This window comes from Parasteatoda tepidariorum, chromosome 5, assembly GCF_043381705.1.
Source record: "Parasteatoda tepidariorum isolate YZ-2023 chromosome 5, CAS_Ptep_4.0, whole genome shotgun sequence".
NCBI classification, from domain to species: domain Eukaryota; kingdom Metazoa; phylum Arthropoda; class Arachnida; order Araneae; family Theridiidae; genus Parasteatoda; species Parasteatoda tepidariorum.
Genome location: NC_092208.1, coordinates 51,898,204 through 51,919,049, shown reverse-complemented (window position 1 = coordinate 51,919,049; position 20,846 = coordinate 51,898,204). Strand labels below are relative to the sequence as shown.

At 26.6% G+C, this 20,846-nt stretch overlaps 1 protein-coding gene across 2 annotated transcripts in view; it reads right to left on the bottom strand.

Moving 5' to 3' along the window:
- LOC107449127 (cell adhesion molecule 1) overlaps positions 1-414 on the bottom strand; it is a 73,804-nt gene extending 73,390 nt beyond the window's left edge. The window contains exon 1 of one of the 2 annotated variants that reach the window (XM_016064567.3): positions 276-414. The gene's annotated coding sequence lies outside the window, so the exon portion shown is untranslated. Of the gene's footprint in view, positions 1-152 lie in introns of both variants that reach the window. The other variant, XM_016064566.4, reaches the window with a different exon arrangement.
- Between the last annotated feature and the right edge of the window lie 20,432 nt (positions 415-20,846).

The following is a 20,846-nucleotide window of genomic DNA, read 5'->3' as shown; positions in this document are numbered from 1 at the left end:
AAACATTCAATCAATTAAACAAGATCGTTTGCAAAATAATATTAATAATAATTTAAAATTCCAATTTGTTTAATTTATAAACAAGAATGCACAGAAGAAATAGTTAGAAAGTTGTTAAAACTAATTTTTAATTGAAAAACTATTTAACTTACCTTTCTCAGGAAAAGAATTTTATCCTTTTACACTTTTAAAACTGATTATCATGTGTTAACCTAACGCAAAAGAACAAAAACTCGTGATAAATATATTTCTCCTAAATACAGAATAGAACTTACGCGAATAGTTTCTGAAAATCGTCTGCTTTCCGCTAACAATCCTGATTTCTGCTATCTATCCGTCCCCCTGGTGAAAAATAAGAGAATTAAGCATCCGTGTCTTTCTGCATCATACAGAGTTACTTCTAACAGTTCTTAGAGTTAATATTTGGTGCCCAAACCTATTTTTTTCTAAAACTGCTCACTTTAAGAGGCTTCAGAAACCCATTGCGTGATAGATTTTGTTGAATGTGGTGTTTCTTTAAAAGTGATAAATGGTTCTTGTGACATGACAAAATTAGCACCAAAACGCAGTTATTTAAGCTTCTTGGACCAGATCAGGCAACGGTAAAAAGGAAAATTCTAAGAAAGTTTCTACTGAAACATTAATGTTTATGGACGAAAAACTACTTCCAAATTAATCTTCTGAAGAAGCAAGAAACCATACGATATAAAGCTTTCACGTTTTTAGCATTTAGAATTGCTAAGTCATTGCTCTTCTAAGGCCTAGGACTTTCTAATATACTTGCGTGCAGTTTTTTAAAGGTAAAGATATAAAAAGGGACTTAAACATGTTCAGAACTGTATTTTAAAACATTTATTGCGAAAGGTTAGTGAGCAAAATGAAAGTTAAAAATTATTAAAAATATGTTTGGAATATTTCCTTTTAAGTCTGTAACAATTCATTTTAAATCATTAGCCTAATTATTTTTGAAAAATTAAAAATTTGTATCATTATAATATACATTTTTATACAATACCAATTATAATATCATTATAATATACCAATTATAATATCATTGTAATATATAAATTATAATATCATTATATTGTACCAATTATAATATCATTATAATATACTAATTATAATATCATTATAATATACTAATTATATACCAATTGTAATATCATTATAATATGCTAATTATAATATACTAATTATATACCAATTATGATATCATTATAATATACACATAATATACATAGCAAATTTGTACCAATTACAATTAGAATATTTGTACCAACTATCTCTGTATAAATTACAATTCTTTTTAACAATTGTTACATTTCAAGTCATTTTAATTTAAATGTTAATATTTTTTGCATCTTTAAATTTTATAAAGTTAAAACAAGCTTTGAAAAACTTAAAAGTCCCAAAATATATTTAAACATCAATCAGATATTAAAACGAGATTTGAAATTTTACTTTAACAATATGTGACAAAGAATTTTAGAGCAGCCGAAAAACTTAAAACAACAGAATAGATTTACTCATAGTAAGCAAATTATTTATAATTATGCCAACATCAACTACATAAATATAATTTTAATTCATATATTATTTTTAGTTATATATCAAATTTGTAAAAAAAATAAAGCGGTTAAACCAAGCAAATTTGTAAAGAGTTTTTAAAAATGCTAAAAATGCAATTTTTTTATTAAATAATATTTCAGTAAGTTTAGTAGTTGTACATTGTGCCAAAAAAGCAGACCACCCTGAATAACTTTTAATCTAACGATCGGATTTTCACGCTCAAGGACTCACTCTTAATGGTTCAAGGGGATGACTTCAAATATGCAAAATTAACTGGCGAAACGATATTTTTTTAAGTTTCGAAATCAAACACAAAACTTACTTTCTCTCAATAAACGTACTTTTTCTTCAACGGATTCATATTTCTGTCCCCCAAAATATAGGAGGGGGGAGGCACAATCTGGGGTATCAAAGCTTGGTAAAGAGAGCTCTTCAAAGTTTGGACCCCTTACTGCTAATTTTACTTTTTGCGTATTTCGCGATATCTCGGGAACTTTCAGAGCAAATTAAAAAAAACTTTTGCTCACAATTATAAAATTCGTTTCTTCAAAAATAATTTCATGCAAAAAATAACTTTTCGAAATCGAATTTTAAGTATCTGACTTCTTTTAAATTCAATTTCTCTCAAATTTTTGAAATTCAAATATTTATACCTACAATGCAAAATTGCCGGCCAGGTGGCTGAGTGGTTAGCGTGTCTGACTGCGGAGCCAATGGCCGCGGGTTCGAATCCCGCTCTGGGCATGGATGTTTCTCTCTCTGTGTTGTCTTCTGTTGAGTGAATGTGGCCCACCCTATGAACGGGTTTGTGGCAGTATGGCGTGGGTAGCGTTGCTCCCCTCCGTGACTTTAGTTCACAGGTTCCCACTGGGTAACGCTAAATGAGTAACAATTCCGGCATCTTCTATGGCGAAGAACGAAAAGTTCAGTGCCTGCCGTTATTTAAAAAAAATAAATAAATTAAAAAAAAAATTCAAAATTTGTTTTGACCATTATTAAAAAAAATAATAAGTATTTACTAAAAGTTAGTTTTCAGATGGAATTATCTTTCGATAAACGAATTTTATAATTGCGTGAAAAAAAAATTTCAATTCGCTTAAAAAATTTTCAAGGTCTAGCGAAAAACACAAAAAGTAAAATTAACATTAAGGAGTCGGAACTTCGGATCACTATCCTGACTTAACTACAGGAACCATATTTCCCAGATTGCGGCTACTCCCTATATTTTGGGGGTCATACCAAAACCATGCCTATCGCAAATAGTTGCGTTTTATAACATAATCATTCATAGATCAATATTATAGATATTTCTTAATGGAACAAGGTACATAGCGCAAAACAGATAACTAAGTTCGTTTAATATTTTTATCTGATAGTTCGTAACTTCAAGATGTAAATTATAATCAATCAAAAATGTCGTTGAATACATGATTGTCATTTGCATAAATTTATTTATTATTCCAATTTTTATCAAAAATAATTGCTTGAAATGAATTAAAGACAGTTTTTTGAACTCATGTAGAGAAATAGATATTTTTCTATTTTTTCATTTAAATATTGCTTCAAGATTGTTTTAAATATTTACTTTTAACTATATAAAAAAACTTCTTAAGATCAAAATTATTAAGACTTCTCTCTGTTTTGTTAAAAAAATTCTGATTGCACTAAAAGACTTTACTTTCTTAATAGATTGTTAATAAAAGCCTACAATCATAATTAAACTTAAAATGTCCTCCACTATTACTAAGTTCTTCAGCTGTATTTTCTCCAAATGATTTTTATTCAATTAAACAAATTAATTTCCCCTTTATGGATTATTAATAAAAAATTAAAGTTAATCTTTTCAAAAACTCAAATATTCCATATTATTTTCTTTCACTAAAGTTTTCAGTTGCATTTTGTCAAAACAATTCTAATTTCATTCAATGAGTAAATTTTCTGCACTGATTGTTAACGAAAATTTAAAACTAATCTTCTTAAAAATTAAAAATGTTCTTTTAAAATTCTCTTCCTCATGGTTTTACAGTTGTATTTTGTCTACAATTTACTAACACCTTTAAACGAGTTAGTTTTCTTGGAGAATTATTAAAACTAATGACGCTTAAAACCATTGACTCAACTACATATTTAATAATATACGTTAAATATCATTATAAGGGAAAGTTATTGTTGATAGTGGATCGTGGAATTATCATGTCTTGATTCCACAGAGAAAAATGAGAAAAAATCAATCACATTTTTTTTTTATTTAGAAAGATACGTTGAAAAGATTTTTACAAGGTGGTCAAGGGTACCATTCTAAGATAATATTCTTCAAGATCTCTTATATGCATATTTTGATTCGGGGTCAAAACTTCGCTGACAAATCTTCGCTTGACAAATCTTTGCGACTAAAACTCCAACCATTCATAACTTCACGTGAATAAAACTTCGCAAATCCATAACTTCGCGGGTACAAAACTTCGCCAATCAATAACTTCGATGGTGCAAAACTTCGCTGATCTAAAATTTTACCAATGTTAAACTTATCAGGCTTAGAAATTTTTTTGTTTTTCTTTTCTGTGGGGGGGGGGGGGGGGGGGGNGGGGGATGAGGTTACTTTTCAGTGATTTTCTGAACGGATTAAACACACTACTGAACAAATTAATTTTTGATAACAAATTATTTTGCTTCGAATAAAGTATAGGTTTTCAACCTTTTTTAGTTCACCGCCCACTTTGCAAGTCAAAAATTGATCAACTCTCGCCTGTATAAAAGTTATGTAACGAAAGTTTTTTAACAATTAAAAAAAAATTACAAATTTCTTAACATTTTTAATGCGATACAATTTTAATCATATCGTAGTTTTATAGAAAACTTCGACTGACCAATAAACTTATACATGAACTTTTATTTCGATAATTTTTAATAAAATAGTTCTCATGTAAGAATTATAAGTGTTTGCATGGAAATGAAAACAATGTATCATCTGTCAATTTAAATTAAGCAATCAATTAGATATAAGCCATTTAAATATTAAACTATATATTTTATTGGTCTGAGAAAAATAGTGAATGTAATTTGGTAAAACTGATATTACAATGCTTCCAGTACCTAGTACATAAGTTGCTGGGACCAACATATTTAACAATCAATTCAAGCAGTTGTAATTAATAAGCTAAGATTACGAAATTCGAAGTCAATAGAATAAAAGAGTACGAATAAAGTTTAAATATTATCAAAATCTCATTAAAAAATAAAATTGGATTTTTTTTAATGTGATTAAATCAAATAGTATAACAGCTGTTGAGGTGAAATTGTACTCCATGTTTATATGAAAGTCAAATATAAATAGTTTTAATTTCATAGGAATATTACAGTACCCTTCAACTTTCCAAGTATAACGATATGCTCTGATGCTATCGCTCTGCTATTTGCCACCAGCAAATTCAACGGAAGTTGAACCAATAAACATTTTCTATTTCAACATTATTATTTTTTTGAATTAGTGTCATAATAGCAATTGAATGAAATGAACACACCCTAACACAATGAATCACACAAAATCACAGGAATGCCTAACAGGCAGTTATATTATCCTTTTAAAACTCGCAAACATTTTTGTCGTCTTATAAAAATTGAATTTTTGATAAATTATGTTCCAAGGTGTAGAAAATAAGGTAACAAAATAGATCAAATTTCAAAATTTATGAAAAAAATTTTTAAATAAATTATGGAAACGAAATCAAACTAAAAACAAAACAAAAAATACTTTACAATGTAAATTTTAAATATGTGTCAAAAAACATTATTCGAACTTCAATTGCTCGTTGAAATCAATTTCGAAATCCATGTTACATTATTGGAACATTGGCACAGGTAAATGGTTTAATTAAAATAACAAAATATAAGAAAGAGTTTAATTTTACACTTTTATTTTATTAAAATTATGTTAATTATGATGGCTGGTCGATACAAATCCGCATCCGGCTTGCACCGACCATAGTGCTGACTTAAAATATCGTCTGTTGCAGACAGATCGTGTGATAGATTCCCCTTCCCACCAGGCTAACTGTATGAGGTTTCACGTGGTTTTCGTCTCCGGGTAACGCAAATGCGGGTTAGTTCCCTCAAAAAATCCTCCACGAAGGCAAAGTTCTCTCAATACTTGATCCAGAAGCTCCCTTGTCTTCTGGATTGGGTTCAAACTGACAAGGCAAGGCTACGAAGTTGGAGATTGGTAGCCGTAAATCCGAAAATCGGGTTAGTTGTTCAACAACGGTTATAAAATTTTAAAAAATTTTATAGTAAAATTATTTTTTAAAAAAACTTCCAACGTTTGAACTGAAAGGGCGTGTTAAGTACAACAACTTGCCAGTCCTTACATCAACAAACTCGAATTACCAGTTAATTCGTGGTTGTTGAACGACGCTTAGGAGCATGGAAAGCGATCTGAAAATTGGCGAGTTATCGATAAATAATACAGGCGAAATTAGAGTCGATCCCAAGTTATAAATATTAAATTTGGAATAATCTGGCTACTACTAATCAACAAAAAGATCATTAAAATTGTAACCGAAATAGTTTTAGTGAAAAAAGATTAAAGCAGCTTGCAGAAAAGAAAGCTTTTCAAAAAAAGTGATATTTGTTTTTGTCGTGACACTGAATTAATAAGTTATATTCTTGTATTGAATAAAAAGTTAGCCGTTACTGTAATTGTTTAAAAAAGGAATAAAACTATTTATGTTTGCTTTTTACAAAAGGGGAGAAAAATTTAGAAAATTATTTAATTTTATTATAAGAAAAATTAGAATAATTAAAAAATTAAATTCATGAAATTACAGAAATTAAAATGCTAAGAAATTTGTTACGCCCATAAATGGCATCACAATAATACATGACATCTGCGTTACATGATATGCCTGATACGTATTAGTGTTTGCTTTATATATTTGTATTCAAACTCAAGTTATGACAAATCAAAGCTTTATTAAAATACGTAAATGTGTTTTTCTAAAACGTTTCTTATTCAAACAATTTGAAAGAATCGCTTGCAAATTAAAACTTATAAGTAATAATATTATTTTAAATCCTGAGATAAAAAACATTCAATTAATTTTTTGTACCTATTTTAGGACAACAAAAACATAAAAGAGATTAAAAGAATTTATCTTCTTAAATATTCAAATTATTTTTAAGTTCTCCACAACTTCATTAGTTTCAGTACCTGTCTGTACTCTTTAAGTCTTTATTAAATGGCTTCATTCGAGTACTATAACAAGCATCGAGATATTTTTACAAAATTTTCAAAGACAAATTGCTTCTAATTAGGTAGAAAAATTTACCGTTAATGTTGACAAATGAAAAATGCATTACAAAGTTACGCCGAAAATTGCAAACGCTTTCAGAGTAAGTAGCTTAGCTGAGATTTTTCTTGAAAAGATTATAGGAAATTTATTCCTAGAAAATTTGTTTCAACAGAGAGAGAACTTGCAAAGTGAAGGTCTAATCTATGTCTATAATTAGCCATTTACAAACAACAAAATAGCCGGTAGGAAAAGATTCGAGGTTAGCTTCAAATTTTCTAACGAGATATTTATTTTGTAAATGTTAATAAAATAATTAATTGCCTTTGAATATTATTTGCACTGGATAAACCTAAAATAACAGGGATTGTTTAAAGATTTGTTGCTAAAAATATATTTTATAAAGTAACATGGGATGTTACGGGCTTTTTTATAAGTCATGAGAAACAAGATAGTGGAATTTAAAAGTGCGACATATAACATAATATTAAAGTGTGACATGTAACATAATATCTTGATATCAAACAAAACCCTTTGAACAGATTAAGACATTTAATTTAAATATAATATTTAATTTGAAGACATATAATTTGAAGACAGGTAATTTTTACTGGAGAGCTTTGGTAATGATTTTGGTAAAATTAACAACAAAATATGGTTTTAAAATATGTGATAAAATAATAAAAAATTAGGCAATTTTATCGGGATACCTTATAACATGGGATTAAAACCATTTATCCGATTAAATTTACCTATAAGTTTATATTTTTTACTAAATGTGTGGTAATATGAACTATAATTTTGTAAGCCAGTATTCCTGGTAAGTCTTTAACAAATGAACCGAAAAATTACCAAATAAATGGTTTTACTACCTTCTATTTTGGTTTTTACTACCAGATTTATTTGTTTTCTTTTTTTTTTCTTTTTTTTTGCCAAAAATGTTAATACCATACAGTACAGCAATTTAAACAGAATTTTTTTCTCCGTGTAGAAACTATGCAAAAAAGTTATAGTAAAAAAATACAGATTCAAAAGCAACATTAAACAGCACTGTTTAATAATTGATTAAGAACTCATTTTTATAGTTCACATAACCCAACAAACTTAACCTACAAAATTTTTTATTTCGCAATAAATGAAATTTCTGTATTTTTGCTTTATTTATTATATTGTTTCTACTCAGACTTATGATAATCGCACATAAATACCATAATCATGTTATAAATAATACTTATTATTAATTCTTTAATATTAAGTGTGTTGGAAAAGTTCTAAGTGAGTCATGCACAATTTCGTTTTTCAGATAATGGAAGTTTCCTCCAGAAGTTCGGCCCTCCCTGATATGCAATATATATGAGAAACAGCAAAAACAAAGATAAATCAACAACGTGATTCAAAAAAATAATAATAATAAGCAAATTCAAAAATATTAAAAACGTTTGAGACTAGAAAATAAGTAAAAGGTATTTTATTTTTAATTTCTGTAAAGAAATTCATATTTCTAACGACAGAATATTAGATAAAGATTGATAATTTTCTTAAAATTATACAATTAAATAAAAAACCATTTAATTCTAAGTAATCACATTGACGGTTCTCTTCACTTAACTGTTAATATGTCTAATATTGTTTCAAGAAGGAAAGTATTCAATTAGATTTAATAAATTAATTATTGAAAAAATATTTAGTCGCAACTATACTTATTACAAAGCAAGTATTTTTTTAAAGAATTTAATATTTAATTTAATTAAAATATACTTATTTTTTGCGCTTTCCTATAAGATTAAGTTGGGAAAAAATTAGATGAAAAACACTTTTATTTGTTTTCGTAATTGAATTGAAAGTTATCAAATATAATTATGTTCTAATTAAACTGATAATGTAGTTATCGTAGCAAATAAAGGGGAGAAAGTGTTTAAGACTTTACATATTAATAAAGACAATTAATAAGTTTTTCATGGCTTTATTTAATTAGAAATGTGTTGTTTTTGTTTTATTATGTCTTTTTGTATCCTTTTACTCAATTCATAGCTAGAAAATAAAGTTAAAAGCTAAGCCGGTATTTTTTTATGAATTTTCTTGAAGAAATAACTTTTTCTAATTTCGCATAGCAATTACGTTTGAATTTTTTACCAGTAATCAGATGCTAAACATAGATGGAGAAGAAACTCATAGATACAGAAGGTGCGGGAAAAAAATGTTTGTTTTTTTTCTTTTTTACTCGCTGGAAGTTTTCAAAGCAGGGGTAAGAAATTATATAATATACATCCAATTGGCATTATTAGACCTAAACCTAAAAGCTTTGACTTACGATTATCTATATGTCGTCGCAATTAATTATCATATTTAAAACCTTTAACACAGCACAATATTAAGGTGTGCTTTGTTAAAGATAATTATTTTTAATTCATTTTAACTTTTAATTTATATGTTAATGTGTTAAACTATAGTTTATTAAATGGTTAAAGCATTTACTAAATTAATAATTTTAACAAAGCATACTTCTGAAGTATATTCAAAGTTATGATATTAATAGACAGAAAAAAATTAAGTTTCGTCAAATCACTAACAATTTGAGGAAAAATTTTTAACTCATAATATATCTAGCTAAAATTATTTTATTGAGGATAATTATTTTTAATTTTGTTGAATATTTGTTGAAGATAGGTTTTTTTTCATTTTAACTTTTAGTTTATACGTAAATATGCTAAAGTAAAGTTTACCAAATGTTAAAGGTAATTACCAAGTTAATAATTTTCACAAAGAACACTTCCGAAGTATATTCAAAGCTATGATATTAATGGATAGAAAAAAATTCAGTTTCCTCAAATCACTAACAATTTGAGGAAAAATTTTTAACTCATAATATATCTAGCTAAAATTATTTTATTGAGCATAATTATTTTTCATTTTGTTGAAGATCGGTTTTTTTTTTTCATTTTAACTTTTAGTTTATGCGTAAATATGTTAAAGTAAAGTTTACTAAATGTTAAAAGTAATTACCAAGTTAATAATTTTCACAAAGAACACTTCCGAAGTATATTCAAAGTTATGATATTAATGGACTCAATGCAATTAAATTTCATCAAATCGATAGCAATTTGAGGAAAAAATTTTAGCTCATAATATATATAGCTAAAATTATTTTATTGAAGATAATTATTTTTAATTTTGTTGAAGATAGTTTTTTTTTTCATTTTAACTTTCAGTTTATACGTTAATATGTTAAAGTAAAGTTTACTAAATGTTAAAAGTAATTACCAAGTTAATAATTTTAACAAAGAACACATATTCAAAGTTATGATATTAATAGACTCAATACAATTAAGTTTCGTCAGATCACTAACAGTTTGAGGAAAAAATTTTCACTCATAATATCTATAGCTAAAATTATTTTATGCAATATTATGCTTCATAGATAGCTCAAAAATAATTTTTGAGTATTACTTATGTACATTCTTCGCAAAATATTGAACATAAGCTGTTTAATTTCAAATATTTATTTACATTTGAAGCACTTTTGTCCCTTATCATCGCTGGTATGCACCGTCACCGAAGGAAAATAAGTTTTCTGATCATAATAAAAAAATTTCTTTAAACTATGGAAAAGGACTGATGACAGTAACTTTATGAATTCAATTAAATAAAATTATCAACAATATGCGTTATTGAAATTTAGAAATTCAGTGGATATAAACAGTGAAAAGCAAACTCGTTTACCTCAAGTCAAATAGCTCCGACAAGCAAACTTTAAGAAATCACGGATATCTTAGTATCCAAGACATTTCCTAAGACAATTAAATTGTGCTCATTCAAAATATACAAGCCATTTATCTCTATCACACACCGTTTTCTAGATATACTTCTTCACCCGTTTATATTTCACTGGAGCTATTTACTGTTACATTAAGTACTCATGTATTAGCTAAGAAAACAGTCTGATTAAGTCACTTCACATATATACCGTATAGAAATATCTAGTTCAAAATACACCACACATAAAATCCATAAACACTGGAAATATATCCTAAATATAAGGCATACTTCAGTGTTGTGCACATCTTGATAGTTCAGAAAGTAGAAAAGGGTCAACGGATTAAAGAGTATTGGAAAAAAAAGAACCCAAAAAAAGCTTTTGGAAAAAGCATCATAAAACAAGGAATACCGAAGTTTAACGTACCAAAATATTCCCCGACACTTAATAACTGAATATTGATACATTTATTGATACATGTTTACTGTTATTTCAAAAGATAAGAAAAAAAGTAACTAATAATACAAACTAATGTATGACTGAAAGTAAACTAATGTATGACTGAGTGTTAACTAATGCATTCACCGCCTCTCCAAATGCGATAAAATTGTAAATTTTGGTGAATGAAATTGTGTTTTAGTGAAAGTATTGGCGAAGGATCTTTTTCCCCTGGAAAGAAATTCAAATTACGTCAAAATGAATTTTTCTAAACAAATCAGTATTTTTTATTCTATTACAGTAATTTTCGGCTAGAAGCGCTGCATAACCAATTAGAATTGGGTCCAAATAATATACCTTGAAACAAACTACCGTAAAATAGTTTCCTATGGGGGAAAAAATTTATCATAAAAATTTTTTAGATTTGCATTTGGCGAAGACTTTCAAAAAATGGTGAATACTTTTGATATTTGGCTAATTTACTTGCTAATAATTTAAATCTTTAACGCGGACCTTGCTAATGTATGATTGAAAGCTTAATGAAATTAAGAGGAAAAAAACAGATAAATGAGTGGCATAAAAAAAAAATTTTTATACATTACTTTATTTTTTATTTCAAATAGAAGAAATAGTGTATTATTTAACTTTCGAATGAATTAAGTCAACAAAAAAATTTAATCGTTGTCTCATTTTTAAAATACAACTGATTATTTACTTTTTTTAAATAAATTTTATTTCATTCTTTTATTTTACCCAATGATTGAACAAACGATTTTGAAAATCTATTCTGAAAAGGCATTTAATTTTTATCATAAATTCTTATTATGAAAAAATAATTTACAAATTAATTTTGCTTGACATTTAAATTAGCCTTTTTTTCAAATATTTGCAATATAAAGATATTTTGTTTAAATGTGTCATCTCATGACTATTTTTCAAAAAAATATTTTTTCTGAAATATAATTACTAATATGTCAAAAGGTTAACTCTTGAAAATCAAAATTTTGAAGCAAGATATTCTCTTTATAGATAAAAGTTTTCGAAAAGAACATAATATTTTGCAATAATAATAATATAATAATGCAAAAAATAATAATTTCAATTTTGTTCAAATGTCATAAATAACTCATTGTCTAATGCAGCTTAAAAAGAATATTTTCTCATTACATTCTCGAATTGTTAATTAACTTTTTGTAGCATTATTTAATTACCTTTAAGAATTAAAAATTTTTCATTTTATCGAAGTTACATAGAAAAAATGTATTTTTTAAACATGAAATAAGGAAAAATGTTCTAAACTCTATTTAATAATTTTAATTGTAAATACATTTTTCCTAAAACGTAAAAAGGCTTATAAACGAAAAAAATTCCATGATTGTTTATCAGGATCATTTAAAAAAAAAAATTTAAAAACATAATTTAAAAATTTCAAATGGCTAAAAAATAGTCATAATTTTTAAATATTTATCTGATCATTTTCATTTAAATTAAAAAAAATATATAGATCTTTCAAAAAGGTCCTAAAATTTCTATTTTGGATCAAATATGTAAATTTTGATTTTTTAAAACACAAATATAAAACAAATTTTAGATTACAAGAACAAAACTATAGGTTGGAATGCACAGTAACAATAATATTAATTGTATATAAAATGTAGTATTTAGGCTCTCCATAATTTACATCGTACATTAAAGAATGAGATTAAAACTGAAAAATATGTGTCTATCATAGGAAAGTTTTATGTTTGCATTTAGATAACTAGAAATTTCCATGGTATATTTCAGTAAAAATTCAATTTTTTTTTTCTTCACATTCTAAATTTTTTATTTTTGCACATAAGTCTAAAATTTGCGTCATATTTAACGCTTTTGAAAGAATAAATTTATGCTTCTTGACCAAAAGAAACTATATTTCAGGCCCATAATAGAAAATCTAATTATTTTTCTATTGAACTAAAAAAAATTTAGCTAAACATTTGACCATATTGACCACTATTTATCAACTTGAAAATTCAAATTTCTGAAAAAAATTTCTTTTGGGATATGACCACTCGATCTGATTATTTATTTAAATTAATTTAAATTAAATTTCTTTTCTTGCAATTTTAACCATACCAAAACTAGTTTTTCTTTACAGGAACAAGATTAATTTTTTGACAGGCGTTACAGATTAATGTTTAAGACAAATAAAAGAAATAATTTTCAATTTACATTTCGTATTAATTGCTAAAAGAAAAGATATTAGTTTCCAATTTCTTAAAGTAATTTAATTTTGCAAATTTTCTGAAAAGAAAAAAATCAATAGCTGTTAAACTTATAATTCTAGTTAGTATAAAGTAAAATTTGTAGTCCTATCTTTACTATATAGTTGGCAGTGGCGGATCCAGTGGGGGGGGAGTCATAGGGGTCATGACCCCCCCCCCCAAATTGAAAAAATAATAATAATAATAATTTTTTTAATAGTTTACAAAGGAAATAAAATATTTTAAAAATTATTTAAGAGTGCATATACACCTACGTAGTTCAGAAAAAAAAAATTTCGTCTAATTATGTTCTTCAGTAATAACTCTGCCAGTTAGTGCAGCAACAGCAGAACGTTCCTTTTCAACTCTTCGACGTCTCAAAACTTGGCTTAGAGAAACGCAAAATCAAGAATGATTAAATGGACTCGCATTATTACACATTCATCGAGAAATTGATTGGGATGTTGAAAAAAATGTTCATTATGAAAAAAATAAATGAGAAGACTAGCATTAAAAACCTCAGTTTTTTTTTAAAAAAAAATATTTAGAAGAAAAAAATTTTTATAACAAAAATTTATTGGGGGGGATCTGTGTCTATGACCCCCCCCCCCGGAAAAATTTCTGGATCCGCCTCTGGTAGTTGGTATTGAACAAAACTCTAACCAGAATAGTTCAATTAATCATAGATTCATTACTATCTAAGTGTCCATTTCTGATTGATAGTGCCAATACCAGATCTCAATTAAAGAAAAATAATAATTTTGCATAGATATTAGAAAAAAAGAGAGATTAAAAAAAGTGAAATCATCATTTATGTAAAAGAGTATTACTCGCTATAAGAATGCTACTGCAAATCAAAAATTTTGCATAAACAAGATTTTAAAATTCTATACTCATTCTAGAAAATCTAACCAGATTGTAATGAAGATAACCAAAAGTTTTTTTTTTTAATTTGCAGTTATTCAATATACTACGAATGGTTTTCAATATTTTATTCTTAATACTTAATGAAAGTGTGTGTTTATAAATAAAGATTAACTCTTTTTAATTAATTTTCATAATTTGTAATGTTATATACAAATCAACTACACTTAATAATTTTATTAATTGAAGGTTGTCATCTTTGTATAATTGGTGTTATCATAAGTGCAAGCAACTACAAACGGAGAAAATGCACTGAATTCTCCAATAAAAGATTTGCATTATCAGCTGTACTTCTTTATACTATCTTCAGGCGATGTCATATTGGCTAAGAGAAAAATTAGCTTCTCTTTACCAAAACAAAAAGCAATTGTGGGAAATCGTGGTTGTCTCTTAAAGTTTAAGTAGATTTAAGTAAAATTTATTTTTGAAATGAACTTTAAAATAGTTTATTTAAGCATTTTTAGTAAAATATTAATAAAATATACTTAAATGAATTAATTTTTTTTAATGCTTCTTACACTGAGAGAAATAAATATGATCAAAACTACCAGAATACGGTAAAACTGGTATGATTAATATCGTATATAAATATGATATGATTAATATGGAATTTGGTGTGATTTTGGCAAAATTAACAATAAAACATGGTTTTATAATATGTGACAAAATTGGTTATTTTTTTTATGATACCTTAGGTTTTTTTTCTGTATTTTGTATTTTTCTACTAAATGTGAGTTGATCCGAACTATAATTTTGAAAACAAAAATTTCCTGTAAACTGTAACCATAAGAACAAGACAATTACCCAATGAAAGATTTAAATACCGTATTTTGCCTTTTACCGTTTATTTTGTCTATTACCAATACGTTGATGATAACTTGTCTTATTTCAAGTATGAAATCACACTGCAAGGCCAGTATATCTGTAAGAGGGGACCATACCCCCTATTAACACTCTTTTTCTTTCTTTCTTTCTTTCTTTCTTCTTTTCTTTTTTGCCTATTCTGCAACAGCTGCAACTGCTGTCTGCAACAGCTTATTCTGCAACATGTCTTCCGACCTCAACTAGCGTTACGCCTGATCATGCTTGTGTATTACAATTGTTAAATGGTTATTTGTTTTGTATTGTATCAATGTATGTACATAACAAATTTCATTATAATCGGTCCAGTAGTTCTAGAGATAATCGTCCAAGTTTGCAAATTTTCTTAATTTCTTACGCCAGTGTATTATGCTTGATGATGCAGATGATGAATACATATATTTCGCTAAGTTCTGTAATCGATATAAAGCTAGAAGTGAGGACTCAGTAGAATTTGAAACGCGATTTTTGAACGAAACATTTAATAAAAAAAAGGAAAAAGAAAGAATTTTAGATTTTTGATGATGTCAAAGGAGGTTTGAGGAAGTAAATACTCGTATTAATGTAATCGTAAAACGAGCTATAGTAGTTTTAATAACTTTCACATTTATATTACCTAATATACACCGAAGAGCCATTACATTATGACCACCCTCCATCTATAACCATGGGCTCGCCCAGATTTTCATGGCTTCTCGCTCAGGAACAATGTTTTCTTGGGGCACATTAGGACCCATAATTCTCATAGAACAATCCCTGACGTCTGTAAGCTGCTTGAACATAGTTGCAGACTAGGTTCACCCATTCATGGCAGCTGTTTTTCTTGTGGGGGATGGTGTTTACCAGCAGGATAATGCACCATGTCATAAGGGTCGAAACGTCGAGGAACATTCCAGTGACTTTCAAGTCATGTCTTGATCCCCAAATTCACCTGACCTTAATCCAATAGAGCATTTGTGGTCCTACTTGGAAAAACAAATTCGAGCTGTCACGCTACTCCCTCTCAATGCGAGGGAATTGCAGTACCAGTTGGTGAGCGTTTGGTACCAGATACCTCAGACTACCTATCAGCACCTTGTGGAATCAATGCCCCTGCGGGTGCTAGCAGTTTTGAGGGCTAAAGGTGGTCCTACATGTTATTAGCAGGGTGGTCATAATGTAATGGCTCTTCGGTGTACTATCCTGCAATAATTTTAGAATAAACAAAATTTAATTTAAAATGTCTGTAAAATATCAGGATAATTGTAAGTTTTTTAAAAAAAAATTTTCTGGTAAAAATACATACATAAATAATTGATTTTGAAATACAAGTTTAAAAATTCAATTTATTTTAAAAATTTAAAATTTTGCATAAAGAGCTTGTTACGAGATACATTTTGTTTATCTTGCAATCCATTAGAGATTTCAAACTTGTAGAGAAATTAGATTCCTAGTACTTTTTGAACTGCTTCTCATGAAAATGAATTCATTAAAAATGTTTTATAGTCTCAAGTAATTGGATCAAAATCTTATAAGACTTCATATAATTGGATTAAATTCTTGCAACTCATTATTTCGTTGAACTGAGTTGTATCTAATACAGATGAACATTAAAAAAATTAAGTTCAACGTTAAGATAGCGTTTAATGAAAAGAAAATTAAGTATTTTATTAAATCTCTTGCTTAAGAATAATTGTTTTGATGCCTGAAAATCTATTATGACAGAACTAACCTTTGTGACTTTACGCATTTTTATCATCTTTAAGGAATTTAATTAAATTTCTTCAACTAAGATAAATGTCATATATCCTAAAGTTATTCAATATATTTGAACCATTGAAAGCGTATTGTAATCAATTTCACTTGTTATTTTTTTAAATAAGAAAAATATGCAATTTTATAGTAAATACCATTGGAAAAAAAAATTTATGAAAGTTATTTTTGTGTTTAAAACTGAAAACGTATTTTAATCAAATTCATTTATTACATTTTTAAAATAAATAAATTACGCAATTTAATAGTAAATACCATAAAAAAACAGTTTTTTTAAAAATTATTTTTGCGTTTAAAACTTTTAAGTTAACATTTCTAATGAATATTTATTTTGTGACTAATTTATATCAATTAACCAGAATTTATGGGTAAACCATTACCATATTAAAGGGAAAAATATGTAATAAAGGGTTTAAATTCCTTATATTTTGGTATAATTAACCAAAGTGATGTGGGTTTTTTTTTTACCAGAAATGTCCTTACCATTCATTACGGTAATTTTTTCCAGAATTCTTTTCTCCGTGCACTAAACAAAATATTGTAAATAAAATTTACAGTTAAATGTATACAAATTTGCAATCACCTTACAGTGGGTTTAAAGAATAAAAATTATGATGCAAAATATTTGAATTATTGCTTAGACTTTAGCAAATGCAAAATATCGAAATTACGGTGAAAATTTTTCAATTTTAAGTTTATGTATTATACTAAATAAAAGGAATTGCCGCTTTAATTCAACGTATTTAAAATTGAAATATGCATTCCACCAAACGTAAAATATTAAGTATATAGTATCAAGAATATGCATTAGAATAGATATTTATGTTTACAATGTAAGTAAATAAGAATTTTCTTTTTATCTACAGGTAAAATACTAGTTTCATAGTGTATTCAAAGTATTCAAATTAAAAGTTATGGAATAAAAATACTAAATGCAATGCATCATGCTTAGAAGGTAAAATATTAAAATTGTAATTTACTTAAAACCAAGTGTAAAGTGTCATATTTAAATTCCAAAGCATTTACATTGCAATTTATCTTGCCCAAAATGTAAAGTATCAAATTTATAGCACGATTCATTTAGATTTAAGTAAAATATCAACTACATGCTGGAAAGTAATCTAATTAAGTCTACGTTGCACCAGAAAAAATTTATCGAATTTTTAATGTATTCGAATTAATGTGTACAATAAACCAAATGTAATGTATCAAACTTCTAGTTCCAGGCTTGCTGTTTCATGTAGCTTAAAATATATGCTGTAACAGTATTGGTTTCAAAATAAATTTCTGAACTTAACAGAAATATTTAAGACTTATCATTGTTTAATAATAGAGCAATTTTTTAAATTTAGATTGCCATGAAAAGCAAAATTAGTCTGCGCTTAAGGACTAATCTAGCAGGTTTTAATTATTCTAAATAAATTCGACAAAAAAAATGGAAAATTGAATTTTTTGCTCATTAATTTTTGATGTTCGTATTCTATTATTCTTTATTCTTCAACCTAATAAAAAGACTAATATGTATGATATTATTTTTACAACATTGCCCCCTCCTCACATTTGAATTGTATAAGAAAAAATTTACATCTTCACAACGATTTCTTACAAACTTAGATTATCCTATAAAGTAAACAATTGTCTATCACAGCTTATAAATTCATACTTTATTGTTCATCATCAAAATTACCGAACGTTTTGGTGTTTCCATAAATCCAAAAACAAGGTAAACTTTATTATATTCTGATAGTTTTGACCATACTTTTTCTCAGTGTACGAAACAAAGTCCCCTAATAATTTATTTCTTGCAAAACTGTATACCTATTCAATATTAAAAAAAATATTTAACCAACTAATACATAAATATATTTTCTGGATAAAACTATAATCTAAAATCCAAAGCTCTTAGTTAAATAAATCTATCACCGTTCTTATCTTTAAGAAAGAAATCAATAGAAACACCAAGTTTCATCCAAGAGTGAACCAGAGTTATTTGTCATAAAAGATAAATCTCCTCCAATATTGCTGGATGACATTAATAATAGACTTCAGCTTCATGTATGGTATTAAACCTCTTTTCTCTTAAACTGCGAGAAAAGTCTTGATTCATGAAACATGTGTTTCCTTAATTATGTTATCCACTGAAACGATTAGATGATACCAACGTTTAATGAGTTGTTTAAGAAACTTTTACTAACCTAATTTATTCTTATATCGAAGCACAGAATTGTTTACATTAAGAAAAGCAGTAAATTGTCCACACTTTACATATGAAACGTAAAATCTTTAAGTTTATAATTCATTTAAACAACTTGAGATTTAATTTGAATGATTGTTGTTTATATTGTTTAAATGTATATGTTTAGGTCACTTGAGGTCAACTGCCTGACCACCATACAGACCGGTAGGCGAAATTTAGCTTGTCATACATATATTCTGTTAAAAAATTTCAGAAATAAATTTCAAAACTTAAGATTGAAAATAAGACTTTGTTTTTATTAATCTGTAATAATAATTTCCTCAAAATTAAGCAAATTAACGAAGAAAATTGATTATTAATTCGAATTTTACATATTTTTCAAATTTTTCATGTAAAATTATTTATTTAAAAAAAAAAAGTTTTGATGTACAATAGAAAAAAATATCTTTTAATAACATCATATTAACTGAACTGTTAAAATACAGTAAGTATTAAGTTATTAATTGACAGTTAGCCTTAAACAATTTGCTTTTACTTTAATATTGATAATTAATATTAAACAATTTATTTTTAAAAGTAGCCTTATTTGCCATTTCTGCTTACGCTATTTCACCAAATAATAACTCTTAACTTTCTTCACAATCTTTTATTAAAGTGTGTCACAAAATATATACTTAAACAAAAAGCAAACATTTTTGAATAGTATGAAACTGTAGAAATTTTTATTAAAAATTTAAATGAGTAAATTTTAACGAGAAAAATTTAAACGAGTAAATTGTACTAGTGACGAAAGTCATATTCTAGTCACATTACAGAAAATGGCTAGAAAAACTATGCAATGCCTACCAATTCGACTGTATATTTTTAAAAAAAAATTTGAAGGAATAGTTAATACATAGATCTGAATCATTATTTGTATGTTGCTTATAGATAATCAATTTTTTATCAGCTTTACCTTTTATAATAATAGCAAGCCTTCACGTGATCATTAATCAGAAAAATCTGCATTTTGTTTACGGTTATTAAATAAATTCATTAGTTTAGTAATTAATATGTTTCATATTGAATCTTCATTATTCACTACGAATAAATCAAGATATTTTTAATTTTTATGCCCTATAAAAATCCTACATATCTTTTTAAAATAATACTTAAGCTAAGCTCTGCATCCTTCGAAACTAAAGGAAAACATTTATTGGGAATACGTTTAAATATACCAAAAAATATTAAGATACAAAATCTATTATTTTCCACTTGCGTCTTATTTTTCAAGTTAAACCCGTTACTGTATTTTGAGATCTGTAATCATTCTAAAAAAAACTTTAAATACAATAATTTATTAATAAACATTTAATTAGAAAATAAGCTGTATACTTTCAGCAATTTAAAGATGCAATTTCATGTCATAAAAACAAACCAAGCTTTATATTCTCTAACATGCAATTGCAACATTATCTGCTTTATCATCTCTTCAAATTTTTAAATAAACTGGAAGAAACCGTTTTATGAATCATTCATCATAAGAGAGATTTCCTGTTTCGAAACTATTCAATTATTTACTTAGTTTAGTTTATACTTTTTCCATTACATTCAAATATTCATTAATTTCTCTAATGAGATATTTCAGTTATTTCTTATGAGTCTCTTTAACATCACCAAATAATTTAATTACACAATCACGACACGTGCATCCATGTAAATTAAACTAAATATTTTAGCGCAGGCGGATTTAAAATGATCCTAGATTTGCATCGCTTAATAGATTACAGTACTTTCTATTTATGTTGGTTTGTTTCATTTATATTTTACAAACATGCTGTCGA